Source organism: Coturnix japonica, chromosome 6, assembly GCF_054131305.1.
Source record: "Coturnix japonica strain WE chromosome 6, WE-NBRP24, whole genome shotgun sequence".
Classification (NCBI taxonomy): Eukaryota; Metazoa; Chordata; class Aves; order Galliformes; family Phasianidae; genus Coturnix; species Coturnix japonica.
Window position 1 is genome coordinate 33178755 of NC_140668.1, and position 15053 is coordinate 33193807.

At 36.5% G+C, this 15053-nt stretch overlaps 1 protein-coding gene across 5 annotated transcripts in view; it reads left to right on the top strand.

The window, feature by feature from the left end:
- The window catches only part of CDH11 (cadherin 11), a 77128-nt gene that overhangs the window by 32624 nt on the left and 29451 nt on the right, over positions 1-15053 (top strand). For 3 of the 5 annotated variants that reach the window (XM_085551159.1, XM_015874076.2, XM_032447058.2), the window contains one exon: positions 5163-5293. The exons of 1 other annotated variant lie outside the window; for it this stretch is intronic. The gene's annotated coding sequence lies outside the window, so the exon portion shown is untranslated. Of the gene's footprint in view, positions 1-5162; positions 5294-14473; positions 14593-15053 lie in introns of all 5 variants that reach the window. One more of the 5 variants, XM_085551158.1, reaches the window with a different exon arrangement.

Below are 15053 nucleotides of genomic sequence, written 5' to 3' on the forward strand. Positions count from 1 at the left end.
TTATACTTCCTCATGCAGTGTTTGCCCTTTGTTTTATTCTCTGACCCTTAAATTTGTCCATCTTTCAGCAGAACATGGTAAGCCCTTGGAGCATTCATGTCCATGCAGAGAGCACTTGGTTGTACTGCAAATATCAGCTATTAACATTGATGAAGTGACAGCTTTAATTATCTAATGCAACTTTGAAGCTGGTGCTGCTTTCAGTGGTGGAGTTGGACCAGATGACCTCCGGAGGTCCCTTCCCACCTGAAGTACTCTAGGATGCTATATTGGTAGCGGCATGTGGGGATTCACATTACTGAGCTTAGCTGCCTGCAGTAAATGGAAAAAGATAGATTCTCTGGAAAGGTGGTTTAGAGCATAAGCCTATTTAGATGCTAAAATAATAGCTTACAGGAGCAATTTATACATAGCCAAGGACGGTACCCTCCTAGTCAAGGTACCCATATATATATTCTTTAACAGGGTTAAATGCTGGTTTGTCACTAAGAGACTTAAACAGAGGCTGCTGGCTATATCAAAATGAACTGTGGTTGTGTGGCATGTAGGAGAAATAACAGTGAAGCTGGAAACAGTTTTTTTGTTTAAAAATTAAAGATTAAATGAACAGACTTATTTCTGAATTGTGAACTGAGCACTTATCAAAATAACAGTGTAAATTAAGGAGATGCGTGTTCAAGTGGAGGGGAGATTTGGTGTTGCATAGCTTAGAACAGCGAGCATTAAAAAAGGCATGTGAGAAGTTAGGTCACTGTTAAGTCAGAACTTGAGTATTCTAAAGATATAGGCATAATTATTCATTGAGGAGAGAGGGTGAGAAAAGAATGGCAAAGCTCTGCACCCAAACACAGCTCCTCAGATGGCATGTGGGAGGCCTGAATTCAGGCCTCCTTTGATTTTTGTTCAGATTACTACGTTTTTCATAGGTGAAATGCTTTATAGTGTGCTTTTGTTCACTTCTAGAAATGGCTCAAAGGTTAAGTGCTGTGTGCTAGGGTCACTCTGCAAATTCATGGGACAACCATGGGAAGACTCGCATCTTCCTGAATCTTGTGTTTTGTCATCTTGTGGTCATAAGCTTGAATCTCTGCCATTTTCAGCTTAAGTGATGTTAAAACCTTTGTTGTATTTTAACAGTATTGATGTTTTTATGGTGGACATTCGGAGTGTTTAATTTTTCCTACTTGAATGTCTGTTTAGTGTGCAGGTTAGAAGTACCTATATGTTTTTTGGCACGTTATAATCAGACACAGTAAAAAAGCAACAATTCAACCCACCATAAAAAAACAAACAAACAAACAAAAAAGCAAAAAACCTGTTCAGCCACTCAGCCCATTTCCTGTCCTGGGCAAATCATTGTTTCCATATTGGTTTCATATAAATAATTTATTATCAATATTTCAGCCAGGAAGTTTCAGCTGCTCTGCGTTCCAAGTCAGCTGTTCAGATTACTGTAGCACTTTGGATATGGACAGTATTGACTGGATGAACAATCAATGCTTTAGACTGATAGGGTTGTGTTTTTTTTTCCTAATAACCACAAATGGTGGAAAATGTTTTTCCATCAGCACTTTCCCACTGAATTGAATCAAATAACTTTATGTGAATGTCTGCTGTGGTGGAATTCTGAGTATGTCAGAAATGCTTTTTTTCTAAGTTGCAAATTTGCTTCTCTGGAATGTTTTATTGTCTCCCATTCACTTTTATGAGAGGTGCCAGAATTTTCATTGAACATGTTGGGGAAAAAAAGAAAGGCTGCAGTAATGTGGCCACAATTTCGTTTCAGAAACGGTTCCCTTTGTCTCCCTCGGTAACAAGCATCAAAACAGCTGTGGTTATAAACTCACCGTTTTCATCTTTTCCTGATTGTAAGTATTCTGTCTCCATTTCAGTGAGCTCCCAGATATGTCCCCACGTTTATTCCTGTAATCGCTCATCTGGAAGCACTTAACTTTAAAAGCACGCTGGACAGGATTTTGCTTCAACCTGATCTAAAACTTTCCTGTTAGTGAGTGTTGTGTGCCCCAGGCACTTCTACAGTGACTGATGTGTGTTCCGTGCCATTCCCTGCAATCAGGAAAAGGGAAAACGAGGAGAGGACTGGTTGGGGTTGTTTAGGGTTTCCTTGATTTAAATCTCATATTTCGCATGCTTCTTGATTGTGTTAGTTCATTCATTTTGCCAAACAGACCACAAAGCTGTGAATATTTATTTAGTTCTGTTCCTAATAGTTTTTCTAATAGGGAATTACTTCGGTACAATGAAAGACATTTGTAAATGAAGCAGATAAGCCCTTTGGCAGACAAGGAGTGTTTTGTTCAACACAAGAATTCTATTGTCCACTGCTTTAGTTGTCAAGTGCCTGGGGAGCCCAGGATTTATGATGATGTTACAATGGCCCTTTCAGTGCAAAGTCTAAGAAGCTGTGAGATTCCGTTCCTCTGCTTTTCAGACTCTCAAATCTTTTTATCATGCAAGGACAATGCAGGATTCAGCTGCCTCTTAGGCCACAGGACTGCCCATTTAACATCATGCATTGTGAAATAATTACCATAGTGACAATGGGTTTGAGCTTTTTTTTTTTCTTCCCCCTCCCTCACCAGCAACATTTCAGAAATTGTTCAAGTTGTCACTTTGTATAAAACGACACTGAAGACATGGCTTATTTTTCCCCAAAAAATCTTGTTAGAAGATTCGAATCAAAATGCCACTGTGTCAAATCTGTTTGGAGCATTACAACTGTTTAATGGCTGTTTTTCTAAGGTTTTATTTTAAGAGTTATAACCAGACTTTGAAACAGCCTTCTGTAAATACAGCAGTTGTTTTGGCTTTTCTCCTTTTTTAAAGGCTATGGAGTCTGTATTACTGAAGTTCAAATGTAGTCGGAAATAACATACAGAAAAGGTGGTGATATCTGATCCCTGTGTATTAAAATTAATCAACTAAACTATTTCTTGTGCTATGTTAATGATGGGAATCATTCAGCAGTCTTAAATCTCACCTCTCTTGAAAACTGATATCTGCAGGAGTTTCTCTCTCCTTGCCCGATGTTAGTATGAAGATTTATGTGCTTCAAATAATGGTCAGTACTACAAAAAATATTGATTTGTAACCTCAGATGTCTGTTTAAATGCAACGTAGCTTGAAAATGGAGCTTTTATTTGACAGTTCAGTTATTACGCATGTAGGCGCTTCACTGTCTCGCACTCAGGTATGCATACAGGAAAAAACTTAATGCAGCAGGTCAGTCTGAAGAGTAGTCATATCTATTACCAACTGCATTTGCTGCTTTTAAAAGCAAAAGCAGATCTTGGGGAAAATAAATAAATAAATAAAAATTAAGACAGTGGAGATATGTAAAAGGATATTTTGAGAAATACTTATCTCAGCAACTTCAGTTATTGTCAGCATGAGGAAGCCTTGAACTGCAAAGTCATTTGCAAAGATGTCATCTGTAAAGATAAGGAGAAAATGATCAAAAGAAGGAAGTTCGTTCACTTCTAGTCTTTCACATAGACAGACTGTGAATTGGTTCAAAAGGTCCTTCATGGAGGAAATAAAAAAGATGAATTTGGTTCCTGAATTAACATATTTAAAATGTTGTATGCACTTTATAGTGTATTGCATAATTGTTATGTGTGTTGAGTATTTTCATAAAGCACGTGGTTTGTATATTGGCAGCTGTCATCATAGAGAACATTCCTTATTTCTTGGAGCTTATCAGCAGACTTCCCTATCCCAGAATGACTTTGCTTGGATGTAGATCACAAATAAAGACAGAGAGTGAATATATCTGCAGTCACAGTTGACAGTAGAATCCTCATAGTATTGTCTTTTGATAGATTATGTGTGAAGTATGTTTAAGTATAATATTGCAGTATTTTATATGTAATATTCAGAAAATGCCTGTTAATTTCTCCTGAATAGTTTTGTTAGCAACTTTGAAATTTACCAACTCTGCTGCTGAACTATTCATCACCAGTAAAACCTGACTGCTTTAATGGGAGTGAAAGGGAGTGAGAAATTGAGGACTGATACAGAAGAGGTAGCAGTAGAAGTTTATACTGCAAAAATTACTGACTTGAATGTAGATAAAATTGTTTTTAAATGGTGAAAACACAAATTGCACAGGTTATTTTGCAGTAATTCCTCCTAAACTTTGTCACTGACAAAGGCTGAAAACCCTGGGTAACTCAGCCTGACTTCCTTGGCTGAAATGGATCTTAGTTAAAGGATTAATTTAATTCTCATTAGTACTGTCAAAGTATCAAGTGAGAATCACGAATCTGGTGTTTACACTGGTACATAACAGTAGGTCATAACAGAGTATTTCTCTGGCACTTAGTCACATTAATTGTATTTTTTACCTGTGTGAGAACATATTGTTGGAAACATACAGAATGATGACTGTCTGCTCCTCTGAAACTGTCAGCATTCTCAACTTCTTTGTTTAGATGCAGAAGATTCACTTTGCCTAGTGAGTGAAGAAGCCAGTTTATTTTTCTTCCTGTGCCTTTCGCATAGAATATCTCAATGCACTATCCCATTTAGAAAAGAATGCTGACTACTGAAACTGATGAATTTCTTACAGAGGCACCTCTTATTCAGTTTCTTTTTCAAAAGTCTTGTCCTATTCCTGACTGTAGCACCAGTTCCACTCACCAAAACAATTCCCTTCTTTCTTATAATGGTAATAATACTAATTTTCTAATATGCCTTTAGAGAACTTGCAAGTGTTCAAAGCACATCATATTGGCTATTGGTATCTGCAGCTGTTCCTATTTCTTTTCACCGCCACGTGCCTTATATTGGATAATGTTCCTCAAACAGATTTTTCCATAGATATAGATGTATTTTCTTTTTCTTTCTTTTAAATTATATATATATATATAATAATATATATATTTTTTCCCTGGAGATGACAAAAGAGATGTGAAGGCATAGTGAGATAGCCTCCAGCATTTCAGTGATGGGAACGTTCTTGCAATAGTCTGTTAAGACAAAAGCTGTTTATTAATTCTGATCTTTATGTGTAAAGATTATTGAATTACTGTTCTTTAAACTCTCTTTGGGCTGCTGGGGTAGTTTGTAGGTTCAACTTGAATTTTATTACAGTACTGACAATGCCTTGGATTTGAAATGTAGTTTTTCATTCTTTGCAGCCAGAGCTGAAGCACGGGAGAAGTGGCAGCAGAAAGCTTTCATCTGCATTGTCTTCAGTGTATCATTAAGTGGCGTTTCAAATGTGTGGAATATGCTACATAAATTGGCAACGTGTTTCCAGTGGGTGAAAGTAAGTAGCACATCCAATTGTGTGATCTTCTGAATAACAAGTCGGATATGCTTATCTCCTCTCTTCTCTCCAGCCTACAATGCTTGTGCAATACAGGGAGTACAGGGAGAATTTTTGCTGTGACTAATCTCTTGCTTGTTAGGAGCTGTCAGCTACTGTATCTCATACAGTTTCACAGAGTTTATCCATTGGTCTTGAGTTCAGCACAGCCAATGTTGTAGGACATGGAGTGTCCTGCTGTGCCTTTAAGGCATGACTTGATAATGTGCATCTTTGGAATTACGCTTATTTAATTTCTGGCTTGGAACTTCAGAGAACCTCTTGAAAACTCACAGCAATGTAGCAATGAAGAACAGAAATGCAATACATTCTCTAATATGTAGGTTTATTTTCATCAGTGTTTCTGTACTTGGTTTATTTCTCTGATATTTTGTGCAGTATCTATCAGCTTAATAGAACTGTTCAAACATGGCTTAGAAGAATTTGGTGGTGACTTAGGCTTCAGAGAAGGTGGCTGCAGAAAGTATGGAGATGAGGCAGTACTGGAAACCCTGAACCTTAAAGTAGTGATATTTGCTGCCCTTAATGCCTTAAATTTTCCATATCCTCTGTGACTTTCAGTTTTGCTATTGTTGAAACCTCTTCAGATGTGAGAACTGTCCACTTACAGAAATATCCACACTTTTTTTTTAATTAACAGAGGAACGGAGTAAATGTAATAGGTTACAAACACATAAATGCTACCATTTTACATTCAAAAGCATAATCCCATCTGAATTGTGTTGGATAAAGATTACAAAGGCAGGATATGAAAGTGCTTTGTCTAGCTGACTCATTCACAGTTTTTACATTCAGTGCACTCAAGTTCTGCTTGACAGAAGCTTCATTTCAGTAGAAATGTCCTTGTATGGTGATTATTTCATTTCTGGCAGTCGAATCTGCTGTATAGCTCATCATCCTTGTAAGCAGCTATATAGATGTGTGTAAATGGTTTCCACCAACTGGTTAAGGTATCAGGATGTATTTGACAGTGATACATACAACATTCAATTTGCTTTAGCTGGGAAATGTGTGAGCTCCTTTGCTTCTTCATTAGGAATGTGAGATTGATGTCCTGTCATTTACTGAGCACAAGGTCCAGAATTTGCAGGCAATGGTCTGTTCATTTGCAGATGCAGTTTTTCAATTGAATGAAATTAAAGATGATTTGGTTGGACCAAAGACTTCCAAACTAGGCTTCAGGTTCATATGTGAGCATCAAAAAGACACAGTAAACAATCTTAATTGGTTGTGCTTTCTGTTTCATTGAGTCTCTCCTCTGTGCAAAACTATATGTGTGTTTCTTCATTCTTTCTTCTTCAGTTCATCCCTTCTGTCACTTTTCTTATGATTTGGTTCAGGCCTTGTTCTACACTTCTTTATCTTGACTTCAGAGCTTCACTTCCAAGTGTAAAGAAAATCTTAAAGGAAAACCCTCCACTGTCATTAGTATATGAAGTAACTGAATTTAACCAACTGAGTTTCATGTTGAGGTTGTGGGTTTGTTTTTTTTTTTCCTGCCTTATGTGACAAAATGTTGTGTCTATTTTTGTAGACTTTTTTACATTTCAGAGTTCAAACAAATCATTTCTGAAAGCAAGCTTCCTGCAGAGTGACTGTAGGGTGTTCTCTTTGGTTGGAGTGTGAAGTGGATCCTTACACAAAAGAGGAGGAATAAGCAGCTTTTGTTGATTATCATGTAAACCTGGGCATCCATATTGCTTCTTAAATTCTCTTCCTTTGAAGAATCTTTCTTTTTTAAATTGTTTCCAGCTGTGCCTGTTCAGGAATGCAAATTTCCTGTTACAGTATCCAGATAATCAAATGGTTTACAAGCTAAATATTCATGTTTAACTATTGTTAATGGAACAAAGAATGACAGTGCAGAGGAAAAGACATTTCTGAGCTCCTCTGGAGCTGTGACATAGACTTGGCTGCTTAGTCACACAAAAGATGCCCAGCAGTTCCCTTAAGTGGGAATATCCTGACTAGAGATTTCCTTCCTGTGCTGCATGAGATGTGCATACTGAAGTTCTAAAGAGACTGAGAGTAGGCATGACTGATGAGCTTCTTCTCAATTATATTTCTCTGATAAGAATTTTGTCTGAATGGTTAATTCACAGGGTCAATCCATTATACTTAGGCAGTATTCCTTTGTGAGAGTATAAACCTTTTGTATAGGATGGAAAACTGAGGTTCACTTGCTGGATTTATAAATTCAGTGTTGTACTGTTTTTGAATTGCCATTTTTCAGATAAAGCATCCTTTTCCTTATTAGTTTTTAATTCTCTCATAGTAAACCTGACTGTAATAGGAAAAATACAGTGTTTCTGGTGTACAAGGTAGATCTTGGAAGCAAATTGCTCTCTTGCTTTTTTTGTGCATAAATGCCAGGTGGAAATTAGAATTATTTTCAGTTGTGTAGAATTGCCCTGTCTTATTACTCTGCTAGCATGTTTAATGAAGCCGCTAAACCAGAAAATGTTATCTCTCCAATTGCCTGCTTTAACCTGCATTACATCTCACTTTATTTCTATACAAGTAGCTATTTCTATAAGTTTTAAGACCTGAATTTTTGAAATTTTGACCCACAAAAGCACAACACAGAACAAACACTTAGAGGATCTGCAGGGTTCACGTTATGTTTTAGGTATTACAAGTCTGAATGAAATAGGCTTATATATGACTGCAGAATCTTTGATTTTAGTGGGAGGACACTCCAAAGTACATCAAATCCAAAGGTTTTTCTTAAAGTATAGCCTGAGAGTCAAAATGTCGAGAACAATTTCTTTGTGTTAGTTTCATTGCACACATTCAGTGTAATGAGCTGGACTCTGAATTTGTTACCTCTGCTCTGTTGATGCTCTCGAAGACTTGCTTGAGCTTATTTCCAAGTGCCTTAGGAACTAATGTTAGAACAGTGTAAGATGTATATCCTGGTCACACAGATAACAGAGGAATCATTATTTTGTTGCAAATCACTATGCCTTCTAAAATAACTGAAACTCTGGTTGTGTTGGGGAAAAAAAAAATAAAAAATTCTGTTGAAATGCTGAAAATAATGCACTGTCAAACACTCATCTCTGCTTTTTCCCAGCCTTCTGGGAAATCCCAGCCTTGTTTGGGTTACGGTGTGCTCTGCCCTGTGCACTGGAGCACTTTTGCTGGGCTGTGTTGCAGGAAACTGAAGGCTCCCATGAGGCAAGGTTGTTTTTTTTGGTTTTTTTTTTCTAAGTAAAGAGTGACTGAACTACACAAATTGCAGACTGGCTGTAAGAGAAGAAAAAGGATGGAAAGGCTCAGACCTTGGCTAGAAAACACACCACAAGTCCAAGACTCTGTGAGTCAAAACAACTTGAAGTATTCTGGTATTAGTTGTGGAATAAAATTAATTTCAGACAAAATTTAAGAAGTTATTTTAAAGGTGGGAAGTGTAAACCAACAACAACAAACTCAACATTTCTCAGGAAAAATATTGACAGAAATCTTCAATTTGCTACTGTGATGAACTCATTCTATGTTTACTGAGAAAACTGATGTCAGCTTTAAGTATAAGGGCTCTTTACAGTTCCTCTCTTACGGTTTTCCTAAAAGTAATAACAGTAATAGCAGTAATAACAGCAGAAAGAATGTAGAGGACTAGAAAATTTAAACAAAAGTAAGAACTACATTATGTCTTGCACACATTTGATATATAGAAAGACTGCTGTGTATTTAGCCATTTCAGGTTTCATACACCACAAAAAAACTGTCTTCAGTTTTACTTAGAAGATTGTTTGCTGTCTCAAACATGGTTATATGGTTTACGCCATAAACCAAGATGAAAGTTGTTAATTTGGTTATCTTGAAATGGTTAACCAAACTGATGGCTGCAGTGTTATAGTTGAAGAAAAAATTAGAAATGGCTTCAGTATCTCTCAGGAGTACTTGCTAATGTAGCCACGCAAATGTATGCTGTTTATGTGGCTTTACTAATTTGAATAAACACTAATAAAGTCATACAAGTTGCAATTGCTAAAATCTAATGTAATGCATAGGATTTTCCCACTTTATTTCTGACAGCCTGCATTTGCAACCATTCAGTTACTTTATTTTAAAATGGCTTTTCAATTATATTCTAGTGCTGTAGGGGAAAGCCTTCTGACAAAGGTATGACATAAACCATTTATACTGCAGTTCCATCATAGTTCCCATAGCTAAACTAGACTGGACAGTTCATTAAAAAGAAAAATTAATAGTACAAGGTTGCAAGGAAACAATAACAGATTATGACTGGCCTGTGGCAGCCTACTGAATTCATGCAGTGGAATAAAAATGATTCCCCTGTCTCATAAATGAAGGTTTGTTCCAAGGTTTTAGGCTAAGTCTATACTTCTATTCCTTCAGAGGAGGGAAAAAAAAGCAATGCAGTTTTCTGTCTGTAAAAGCAATACTTTGTAATTCCTGCTGAATTTTAACATGCACTCTGATGACACAGAAAGTACATATGTTATTGTTCTTTGAATGCATAATAATGTACATAATATGTAAAAGACTACACTAGAACACAGCAAAAAAAAAAACCAAAAAAAAAAACCAACAAAAAACCAAAACTCTTCTGGGCAGAGGCATCAAGTGCAAAATGAGGGTAGAATCATGACTTTGTCCCATTCTTTTTTGTCTAAGGTAGTAAGTACACCATAGAAGTCTGAAATTGCTGTCTTCCTGCATGGTAAAACCCTCAGATTTGTAATTCAGTGGCATTTTTTTTTAGGTCCATTGCAGCTGCCTGTGTGCCAGCATTTGTGATTTATCTCTTCCTTAAGGTTGTTCTTCAAGGTATAAGCAGGTCTTAATGGATTTTTTTTTTTCTAGAAGTTGCTGCATATTTTCCTAATTTCGTAGCTGGATTTTCTATATAATTCTGGTATGCATGGCAAGTATGCAGGCTTGTATTTTACCATTGAAATATGAGTTTTATTTTAGCAATGCTATAAATTCCTGTCTTAGAAGATATTTTAAACAATATAGGCTCTAGGATACATTAAATATTGCTTTTGGCTAGTAGCCACAACCTTCTAATGAATTCAACAGGATAGCATAGAGGCCAGAAAATGAGGAATCTGACTCAATATAACATATGCAATCAAATTCAGGACTGACCCTCCAGAGTATTCTCTGGTTTTGTTTATGAACACCATCTCCTTTTTCAAACAGCTTAAAATACTGAAAAGTGATGGTTGTGAGATCTGATCTCATTGTGCTTTTATGAGCTTTTACTTGCTATTACAAGGGAAACTTGGATATTTGGCCTCTCATCCTCCCTTCCCTCCTCCCACAGTAGAAAAAACAGATTATGTAACCTCTAATGTCTGGTCGCTGGTCATAGGCCTCCTGGCTATCTTGGCTAAGTTTCATGCTATAAGCTATATTTTGCTAAGGCTGCAACGAAGCAAAAATAGCCAACCAACCAAAAGGCTCCCTATAAATCCCGAGCTGTTTTCATACTTTCACTGCAGGCAACATGCATGAGCAGCAGTATGTTGTAGAGCAGACTATTGCTCTTGGTTTCCACGAACACTTAACACTCATTAATGAACTATTCATTTCAAGATTGGATACTAACTGCAGGTTTCATTACTGTCTTCTGTTCACATGTCCAAAGGTGCTGTTTTTGTCTTCTCTCCCTCTCTGCCCTGCATAAGGCACAGGAGAGAGCAGCCTCATCAGAGGGAACAGTTTTTCAGTGAATCACAATGACTCACTCCAAAGCAAGTTCAACAAAGACTGTGTTGTGCTGCTTCAGAGTGAATGAAGCCAGTGCCCAAGTGGCTACTGCTACTCTGCAGCTTGCAGGATAAACAATATCGTACAAGAGTTGTGTTTTCAAGGAACTCTGCATAAAATGGAATTACCTTTTTTCTCCTTGTAGACTTACAGCAATTTGATTTGCTTAAAAAGTGCTTTTACTTAACAAAGATAAAGAAATTAAGTGGGAAAAATTCTCAGCACAGAATAGAATGATAATGGCTTTTTGAAAAAGAGCCAAAACCTGCTCTCTTGAACAGAGGTTGGTGTGCTGCTGGCCCAGGCATTATCTGGGTTAAACTTCTTCCCACATCCTGATAATTCCCTTCAGCACAGGCTGAGTTTTCTTGAGTTCAGTTCTTCAGTCCTTTGTGCATATGAAACACTTTGCCTGTGAGCTGTAACTTCTGTGCTGTGCTCAAGTTACAGGGCTTGATTTTTCCATCAGTTTATTATGCTGCTGCATGTGCAGCCCATGTAGGCCTAAGGAACAAAACTTACATGCAGAGCTGAGAACATCTCACCTTTCTCTTTCTTCATGGCTAACAGACATAAAAAATACTTTTATTACCATTTGTATTTTTGCATAGTCATGCATATTATAGTTAAATTTAGCTAGAGCTGTTTACAAATAATGTAGCATGATACAACTACCTGCATATAATCTTCATAATGAGTCCTGCTTGTTTCTAATATATATTTATCACTTGTTGGGTCTGTATCTGAGTTTACCTAATGAAGCTTAACCTAAATGGCATCCACAAAAATTGCACAAATAGCTTTAAAACATCACAGTACGTTTTATAAGGCAGTGTTTACTCTGACAGATGCTGTATTTGAACAAGGAATTTGAATGTTCAGAAAGATCCCAGTTCTTGGATGAATCCCCAGATCCCGATTCTCCAGCTGGTGCCTGTCTGGTACTCTGATCAATGGATTTTCAGGAAGCTGTTTTAAGTTGTAGGTGAATGTAACAAATAGTTCCTTTTCCTTTTTGATCTCTCGTGAGTGTTTATACTCAAAATATTGTTTTTGTTCTTCAAAGTGGCAAGAAAATACAGGTTTAGCATAGTAGGGAAACAGTACAGCACTATTCCTGGATGCAATATTGTAAAATAGATAAAGCAACCAAATAAATTCAAATACTAATCCATGTGGGTTAGTCTTACTCAACTTTACATTGTTTACTGTAGAGATTTGAAGGAAAAAGAAAACAGGGATGTTGTTACTAAGGAAAGCAGTAGCCCTGAAGTTTTACATAAGCTTTTATAGTAGGAATTCCAGGTTTTCTGTAATGTTAACAAAACCAGCAAATACTGTATTCAAATTCTCTGGGGTCTGAAATCCAGGCTAGACCAAAGAATAAGGCTGAGGTTTTAGCAGTTGTTTTTAATGATTAAATCTATGGATGCAGCAGGTTGCTTGGCTGGTGTATGTCCAATTTCCACTTTGGAGAATCTTTAACAATGTTTAAGAAATATATTTTAAGAAAAACAGAGCAAAACTCAACTCATGGTACACTCAACACTGTAAACAATTTTATCTTGGCTTGCTAAGCAAGAAAAGTACACGTGAAACCATTGTTTCATGTTTGAAAATTCACTGGAACTATGAAAGGCCCATTTCTCTTTGTCTAATTGGATACATGGAGGTTAGAGGTCTTTGAACTGCTGAGTTACATTGCAGAGAACTTTCTTCTTCGTGCTCTAAAAGCCATTATGTATTTCTGCTTACATGGCGAATGACATTTTATACCATACACTTACGCATTAGTCTTAGGCTTTCAGTCACCTTCATATTGTCCACCACCTGCTCAGTTCTAAGACAGTAATTTAGGTTTCTAGTTCACACCGTCTCTCTTGGGTTTAGTGCGTGTGGTCTGTAAAAGCTTTCTATTGACTCATAACTTCCATTTTCTTTCTCTGTACGCACCCAGGACTGTCAGCAGTCATTTTAGTTTGTTTCTTACTTCAACTGTCAAGTAGAAATTTCCTTTTTTAAAAAAAAATGGGAAAGGTGCAGAGTTTGTAAGTATTCCATCATTTTTTTCCAATAAATGAAGCAAGTACAAATGTTTTTAAAAAGATAGCTTGGTGACAGACAATCTCATCTCTCTTTACCCCACCAGTTCCTTTCCCGAAAAAAACATAAGAAATCCTAAAGCAATTTACTTAATTACCATTATAGGAAACTTCAAAGGAAACTGGTTGGACTGAAATAGTAATATCACTCTGGCATCTTTTTGAAGATAACATTTTTGTACAAAATATGCTGAACATTAGGGTATGTTTAATGGGGGAAAAAATATTATTTCACCCTTTTGACTGAAACCTTCAGACTTTTTTATGTATACATTTATGTCAGTTCTTATTGGCTATACATGTATATCAGTTTTTCTGATTGGCCTCTATAAATTCTTCTCTTTTATCTGCCTAATATTAAAGTAATTACATCCAAAAATTATTTTGTTTTAAATTCAGCAATTCTAACAAGTGTTAGGCTGTTTTCTCCTTTCTTTTTCACAAGCCTTTTTGTAAGTAACAGTTCACTAGTCTCCATTAGAGAGAAAGCAGTGTTATCAGTCTGGAATCCAAAGGTTTGCTTGACTGGTCACGCACACAAATGCTTTCCTACTGTCTTATTACTTTATAAGGACACCGGTAATCTAAGAATGGTAATCTAAGATGTAGATACAATCTTGTATTATCCTGATTATTGCTCTGTTAAATTCAAGATTTCAGCATCATTTTACCAAAGCTTGTAATCCAGTTCCAGAATATATCTAATCATAGCTGACTCATCGTCTCAGCACAAATCTAATGAAAAAAGTGCTCATTTTTGCCAGTTTCCCATGACCCGCTTTCAGTGGAAAATCAGTTTCTGAATTTAGGCTTATTATGCAAGAACAACAGTAGGTTTGAGATATTTGATGTATGCCTCTTCTGCATTATATCACAGGCCCCAACTACATCAAGCTGCTGTTAAACAGCTCTTGCTAGTGGTATTTATTATAAAGCATAGAAATGTTTTGTTGCAGTCATCAGTAATTATAGGTTACAAGTAATTCCAATCCATAATCTCTGGGATGCATTAGTGTTTCATATGATCAGTTAGAAATACATAATTGGTTTGCCATAGAACAAATTACGTTCATGCCAAATACACTGAATCATTTGCCTTTTTTTTTTTTTTTTTTTTTGCAAATATCTCACTTCCATGAAAAACAAATTTTAATTGCAAGCTAGCAAGCCTGTCTTATTTTGAGTTACTTATGTGCTCAGCTTCTAACCTGTAGCACCTTACCAGCTTATTGTCTTTTTTTTCTTCTTAATAATACCAAGAATTATGTTTTAGTTCTTACAACACTGGATTGTGTCACTTGGAGCACTGAAAATACTAATGGTTCCTCTGATTTATGCTGAGAGCAGAACGTGATGCACAGGGAACAGAAGGGGAAGTTGTACCTAATGCAGGTATTACTTTGTTTCCGTGTATGTGCTGTTTTAAAGTAGAAATATTCTGTGCTGACTGCGTACAACAAGACATCTCAGAAAATACTCAAGAAAATGTTATTTTGAATTAGAGTCTTTTGATTTAATGGATTTAAAATAATTGGCTAAATTTGCACTTTGGATTCTTTTGCTTTAGAGTCTCATTTGGTACCTAAACAGTGATGGTCTCCTTTATTAGAGCTTTTGACACTGCATTCAGAATAGGTTTGAATATTCTGTTGTTATTGCCCCATGCTGTTGAGTCAGAATAGTCTCTTCAAAATCCCTGTCTATGAAAAAAAATATTTATTGAGTTGTTCATTGCAAGTATCTTTATGGAAATAAATAAATAAATAAATAAATTGCTCTATACTGGAGCAGTTATGCAAACGATCAGAGAGGGACTTACATGTGCGACTGGCTGAAGGACGTGAACCCTTCCC